This window comes from Alnus glutinosa, chromosome 9 (genome assembly GCF_958979055.1).
Source record: "Alnus glutinosa chromosome 9, dhAlnGlut1.1, whole genome shotgun sequence".
Lineage (NCBI taxonomy): Eukaryota > Viridiplantae > Streptophyta > Magnoliopsida > Fagales > Betulaceae > Alnus > Alnus glutinosa.
In genome coordinates this window covers 28,724,465-28,731,155 of record NC_084894.1, presented here as the reverse complement: position 1 = coordinate 28,731,155, position 6,691 = coordinate 28,724,465, and positions in this window count along the sequence as shown.

Sequence of the window (6,691 nt, the reverse complement as noted above, 5' to 3'; positions counted from 1 at the left end):
TCTTCTCCCATCTCCCAACTCTCACACACGATGATGTCCTTATTTCAAGAACATAAATGTTTCTTTGTCCATGACATAAACTTTGTAGTTCTTTCATTTATCTTTTACTTATTTCTTTCTTGAATTTGGTTGAGAAGTGATAGGTCTTGAATGTTACACATTCAAACTCCTTAATTTGTTATTGTTAAACTCTTAGTCTTACTGTAATTTAATATTTTGCCTTATTTTAATGTTTATGATAATTTCAGGAGGTAAAAGGAAAAAAAAAAAAAAAAAAACAAAAACAAAGCAAAGTAAGAGAATGAAAATGAAATCAAAGTAAAATGAAAAGCATGGCTGTTGGAGTCTCCTTGGGACCAAAGAAAAGAGAGAAGACAAAACTGGAGAAAAGGAGAACAAAAGAAAGCAAAAGAAATTGAAGAAAAGAAGAAGAGAAAGGTCAAAGTGGAAAATAAAGAGGCAGTGCACAGTGCAGGCTACCGGCCGGGCACCGAAACCGAACTGCAGCACCTGCGGGACCCAAAAAAAGAAGAAGTCTAATGCATTAAATAATATATGAAGACTTTTGTTAACGATCTGGAGAAGATAAGAAAGGGGAGAAAAAAATAAAAAGAAAAAAGAAAAGAAAAAGTACAGCGCCGTACTGAAGGAGCAGAGAAAGTGCAAGAAGAAAAGTAAGAAGAAAAGCTTGCCCTACACTTGAAGAGAGTGAAGAGAGGTGAGGTGGGTTTCACAGCCTCATTTCTTTTAATCTCTAAAGTTTACCGTTTTTATTATTTATTTTGTTTTGATTAATTGCATGTTTGAATTTATTTTTATTTCTAAATAACCTTATTTTTTCTTAAGCTAGATTAGGATTTATTTAGTTTAGATTTAATTAGTTTTCCTACAATTATACAAGTTCCTGTGGGTTCGACCTTATACTTGCAAAACGTTATATTGCAAACGAGTCATGCACTTGCGAGTACATTAAAATTTCACAACAAGAAGCAAATAAAAATTTCTGTGAATTTCTTAGTAATGATCTTATATCAAGATGGAGATGTATGATAGCTTGTTGTATAAAAAGATTAAATAGAGAAAGAATAAAAAAATTTGAAAAAAAAAAATAATATTTAAATAGAATAGTGATAGTGAATAGTTAAATGGAATTTTAAAAAGGTGGCTCACAATAATATAGAAAAGAGGTTTTTAGCTACTGATGTGTAAAATTTGGTGAGACTACTAAGAATGCTCTAACAAACTCTCTATAATTTCTTTATTTTGACTTTTGTCAGAATTTCACTCTAAATTTGGCTCACAAATTTCATGAACTATTGAATATTTAATCATTTTTCTCTCTTTTCACTTCACTTTTTACTTTTTCTCTCTCCTAATTTTGTCAAGAGTGGTTGCTTAAAACTAATAAAAAATTAATATTTAGTTGAAATAGAGAAATATTTGAAGAGTTTAATGTAGGAAGTTTATTAAAAGTAGTAGTTAAAATAATAAGAGTAGATTTTTTAGCTAAAATTTGGAGAAATTTTTTGAGTTTATTAAAGTAGACTTTAATAGAGAGTTTATTAAAGTAGACTTTTAGAGTTTTTTAACAAATTTTGGTAAAATTTTTGAAATTGAGAGCTTATTAGAAATGCCCTAATGAGTTATGTAGTGGGTTAGTGGGTAGTTATTTAACTTAGAATGTCTCTTGTATTTAAGGCAACTTTATTATTAATTAAAGAAAACCAGAAAAATTACCCAAAATTTCATTTCTTAACTGCCTGTTAGAGTGAAAAATGAGGATTTAACTCATCAAAATGCCAAAACTATTACTTTTATTGTCTTTTACCCAAAATATCAATCAAAATTCATTTATTTAGTCTCCAGGCTCATAACAAATTCTCTGCTAAGGCAGGCAATCGGCGTCGTTGTCACTCTTCTGAATACAAAAAAATTAGCATATATAAACATAAAAATATATATAAAGAAAAGAAGAAGAAGCCTTGCTGTCGTGGTGGGCTTGGCAGGTTTGACGTAGCGGGGTGGTTGTCGGGAGGGTTTAAATAATCCACAATAATGGCGATAAGAAAGGCAAAACCTGTTAAACCTTATGATACAGCTGCCACATCAGTTGTATTTGCTGAAGCTCCAACGGCTAGTATACAGTAACTTGCAGCCACCAATCATGCCAAGATCCTACTAGCCGTGAATCATGCTAAGTTTCCATCGCTCAATCAGCAATGCTGTTGAAGGCAATAGATCAAGGCAACATCCTAGAAGATTCCATGCAGTATACTTTCACGCATATCACTCATTCATGCACGGAGCCAAAGACAATTCACCTAAAGTCATGAGTCATGATGACATCAAAGGCAACTTTCCAAGACTCAGCACAGCAAATCTACACGTGTCCTACTCTTCACAACTAGACTACAGACGTGCCCCGCACACATTCACATTACAACATGTTTGAGGAAAGCTTGGAGAAGACTTTCCTAACATAGATTATTTTCTGTATTTCTACCTTAAGTGTAATGATGTATTTCCTTATGTTTTGTCGTGTAAAACCAGTATATATACTATACATTGTATTCAATAAAACTTAAGCAAAAGTTTCGCCATTTACAATTTCTTTCATGTTATTAGAGCACTTTTAGGCATACGCCTCATACTGTTTTTCTGCTTCCCTTCTTCATACTTACAATGGCCGATTCATCCTCAACTGCTATCCTTACTGTTGCCACCTCCACAACTATCATTCCCACAACTATACCTGTTATGCCCTCACCAAATCTTACCTTTCATGAAAAGCTAGAAGGACCCAACTATTTAAGTTGGCTTACCCAATTCCTTCCCATATTGCGCAGCACTGATTCCATGGGCATCATCGATGGATTCGAACCATGCCCTCCAAAATTCCTATCCAATGACAGTGACAAGCCAATCCTCAACCCTGATTTTGTTCTTTGGCAAAGAAAGGACCAGACTATGCTTAGCTGTATCAACATAACCTTATCAAAAAAGGTTCTCTCTACCATCTATGGACTTGATACTTCCCAACAAGTGTGGGCAACCCTGGCCAACCAATTTGCAAATCAGTCCAAATTTCTGATTGCAAATTTGAAGAAGCAGCAATAGAGCCTTCACCAGGTCCCAAGACTTGCTCTGACTACATCTAGGCTGCAAAAGATTGCTCTGACCAATTGGTTGCAGCTGGTAAGCCAATCCTTAATGAAGATTTGATTACCTATCTTATGAATGACTTGAATCCCACCTTCAACAGTTTTATTACAATCATCTCTATCATCACCCGTGACAATACCTTGAGTTTAGAAGACTTTCAAGAAGAATTCTTGAACCATGAAACTCTTCTTAATCACCAACAGTCCAAAGCAGCCTATACCTCTACATTTGCCTTCTTCAACCACAAATCTAGCACCCGCACCTTCTCTCCCAAGCCTTGTGCACCATCCTTCCCCAAGTTCTCTTCTCACAATTCTAGCCCTCAACCTAAGGCAACGGCACAAGCACCTACTCAGAGGTATAATCCAGTACCACCTCCAGCAAGATATTCTACACCACCTTGGTATCCAGCACCATCTCGATTTCTAGCATCTCAAGGTCCCCGGGTTCCTTGCCAAATCTAAGGCAAACTCAGCCATCATACAATTGACTGCTACCATAGGATGGACTATGCTTTTCAAGGCAGACATCCTCCTCCTCAACTTAATGTCATGGTTGCTCAAAATAGCAATATCCCTTTATGATGACCAAGAATGGTATGCTGATAGTGCTGCAAAGGCACACATTACTAATGATGTGGACAACCTACACCTTCAGCAGCCATTTCAGAATTTTGACACCATTGCTGTTGGAAATGGCTACACCCTTGCTATAGCCAATTCAGGTTCTGCTACTCTCCATTCACCCTGTTCTGATTTTTCTCTCAAACACGTGTTACACTGTTCTAAGGCAGCAGTTAATCTTATCTCCATCCAACGCTTTTGCCTTGACAATGATTGCTATTTCATATTGACTTCCACTCACTATTATATTCTTGAAATGCAGATTCAAGCGCTCCTGCTAGAAGGGAAGAGTGAGAATGGCATGTACCCCATCCGGCGAGGCAAGAAGTCCCACAGAGGCAGCAAGGCTTTTACGACTGCTCTAGGAATAAAAACTACCCCTTTAGTGTGGCACTTTAGACTAGGTCACCCCTCATCTGAAGTTGTAAACCGGGTAGTTCAGGAAAATAAGTTGCCTATCTCTACTGTGGACATTAATAAAACTTCTCTTTGTACTTCTTGTCAATTGGGAAAGTCCAAGAAACTGCTTTTTCATTCTTCTAATCGGATTTTTGAATCTCCACTCCATTTAATCCACACTGATATTTGGACATGTCCAGTCCTATCCATGAGTGGTTACAAATATTATGCACTCTTTGTAGATGATTACTCAAGATCTTTGAATAAGGAAGTCTACGTGGAGCAGAATCAGGGCTTCGTTGATCCCTCTTATGCTAACTTTGTGTGCAAGCTCAACAAAACCCTCTATGGCTTGAAACAAGCTCATAGAGCTTGGTATACTCGGCTATCCAATTTTCTTTTCGACCTCAGCTTCACCGTGTCCCTTGTTGACACTTCCCTCTTTATCCTTGCCCAAGGTGGTATCAAATTGTTCATACTAATCTATGTTGATGATATAATTGTTACAGGTACTCACACTCACCTTTTCAGTGGCCTCATCCACTGGTTACAACAAGAATTTCTAGTTAAAGACCTCGGGCCTCTACTTTCTGGGTATTAAAGTATCTCACAATTCTGTTGGCCTTCACTTGTGCCAATCCAAGTATGTGGTTGATCTCCTTCACCGTATGCATATGGCCGATGCTAAGCCTGCTTCTTCTCCTTGTGCACCCGGTTCCAAACTCTCTCACTATGAGGGTGACACTCTCCCTGATGCTTTTGAGTACAAAAGTTTTGTTATTGTCTTGTAGTACTGTACTCTAACTCAGCCTGATATTGCCTACTGATAATAACTTAAATGTGCATATTTTATCTATTAAAGTAAACATTATCGTGCCTTATTGTGTTTTAATTCTTTTATTATATATTTAATTACAGAATATTGTTTAATTACTAAACTTAAACTTAAAAGAAGTATTAATGGAAGTAATTGCATTTTTTGTAGGAATTGAAAAGGATAAGAAAAATACTAAAAGCTAGAAGATACCAAAGCACAAGCCAAGCCAAGCCAAGCCAATAAATGAAAGGAAAGCAAACAAAAATAGGAAAGAGAGAGAGTGTGTGCGTGAAAACAAAGAAAAACAATTCATGGGATCAAATACAAAGAAGACAAAAGAGACCCTCATTTAACAAGCCTGGTTAACAAGGAAAGAATGGTAAAAATGGAAGCAGGTGCAGAAGAGCAAAAGATACGGCTCTTCTAATGTGAAAGGAAAATGAAGGAACCAATGTGTGGGGTCCACGGCCTGGAGATGATGCGTTGTTGCATGAAGTTGTCCCATGCGTAAAAGGAACCAAAAAGAAGATAGAGTTCTAAGGCCATCTCCAGCAGTTGAAGTTAAAATAGCTACTCAAAAAGTACCAATCTTTACTTTAACCACTGTTTATCCTATATTCTCTCCAACAGTTCACTCTCTACTTTTTTTTAAATATTATTTTTTAATTATTTTGTTTTATTTTTTTTTTCATTTCCCTCTCACTCTCCGATCTCCCCCAACCCCCAACCCGTCTCCCCAATCCCAACAGAGCCGAGCGATTACTGTTCGACTTCTGGCGCACGTCATCGTGGACTAGTACTGCCTCATCTCCCTCCTCGCCTGCCTCATCCTCTTCACCTTCCTCATCGTCTCCGCCTTCTACCAGTACTTGGAGGATTGGCGCGTGCGCTTCAAGCTCGTCTCATCCGGGAAGCTGCTGGCGCAGATCGAGGCCCCTTTGCTACAGGGGAAGACCCTCGGAGGAGGGGGGATGTGGTCGGTGGCGAGGATCGGCGGGGCTGTGCTCTTCGAGGTGAACTCGGCCATCGCGTACCTGTTGATGCCGGCGGTTATGTCCTTCAACGGAGGGATCTTCGTGGTTGTGGTGCTGGGCCTCCCAGATCTCCCGGATCCATCTCTCCAGTTATGTCCGTCAACAGGGAGGGATGGAGAGGGCCGGAGCAGAGAGAGACGAAGAGGGAGGGAGGGAGGGAGAGAGAGAGAGAGAGAGGGAGAGAGAGAGAGAGAGAGAGAGAGAGAGAGAGAGAGTATTAATAAAAAATGTGTAAACAGATGAATAGTGAATAGCCAATAGTGACTATTCACTGTTCATGAAGTTAGGAAAAAAGCTAGAGTAGCTATTCTGCTGGAGGAAGAAAAAGAGATAAAAATAGTCAAATTTAACCTTTTGGTTAAAATAGCACTCCTGCTGGAGATGCCCTAATGTGAAAGGAAAAGAAAGACAAAGATGAGAAGTTGAATAGGAAAATGAGTACAAAACCTATATGAATTAGTTCTCTTTTCCCTTATAAAAGCTGCACGGCAATAGAGAGAAAAGAGGAGACACTACAAACAAAAAAAAAAAAAAAAAAAAGAATTATTGACGGTTTTTTTAGAACCGTCTATCTAAAAAAAAAAAAAAAAAATTTAATGTAACAACTTGAATCTCCAACGGCTAGTATATAGTAACTCGCAGCCACCAATGGCTCC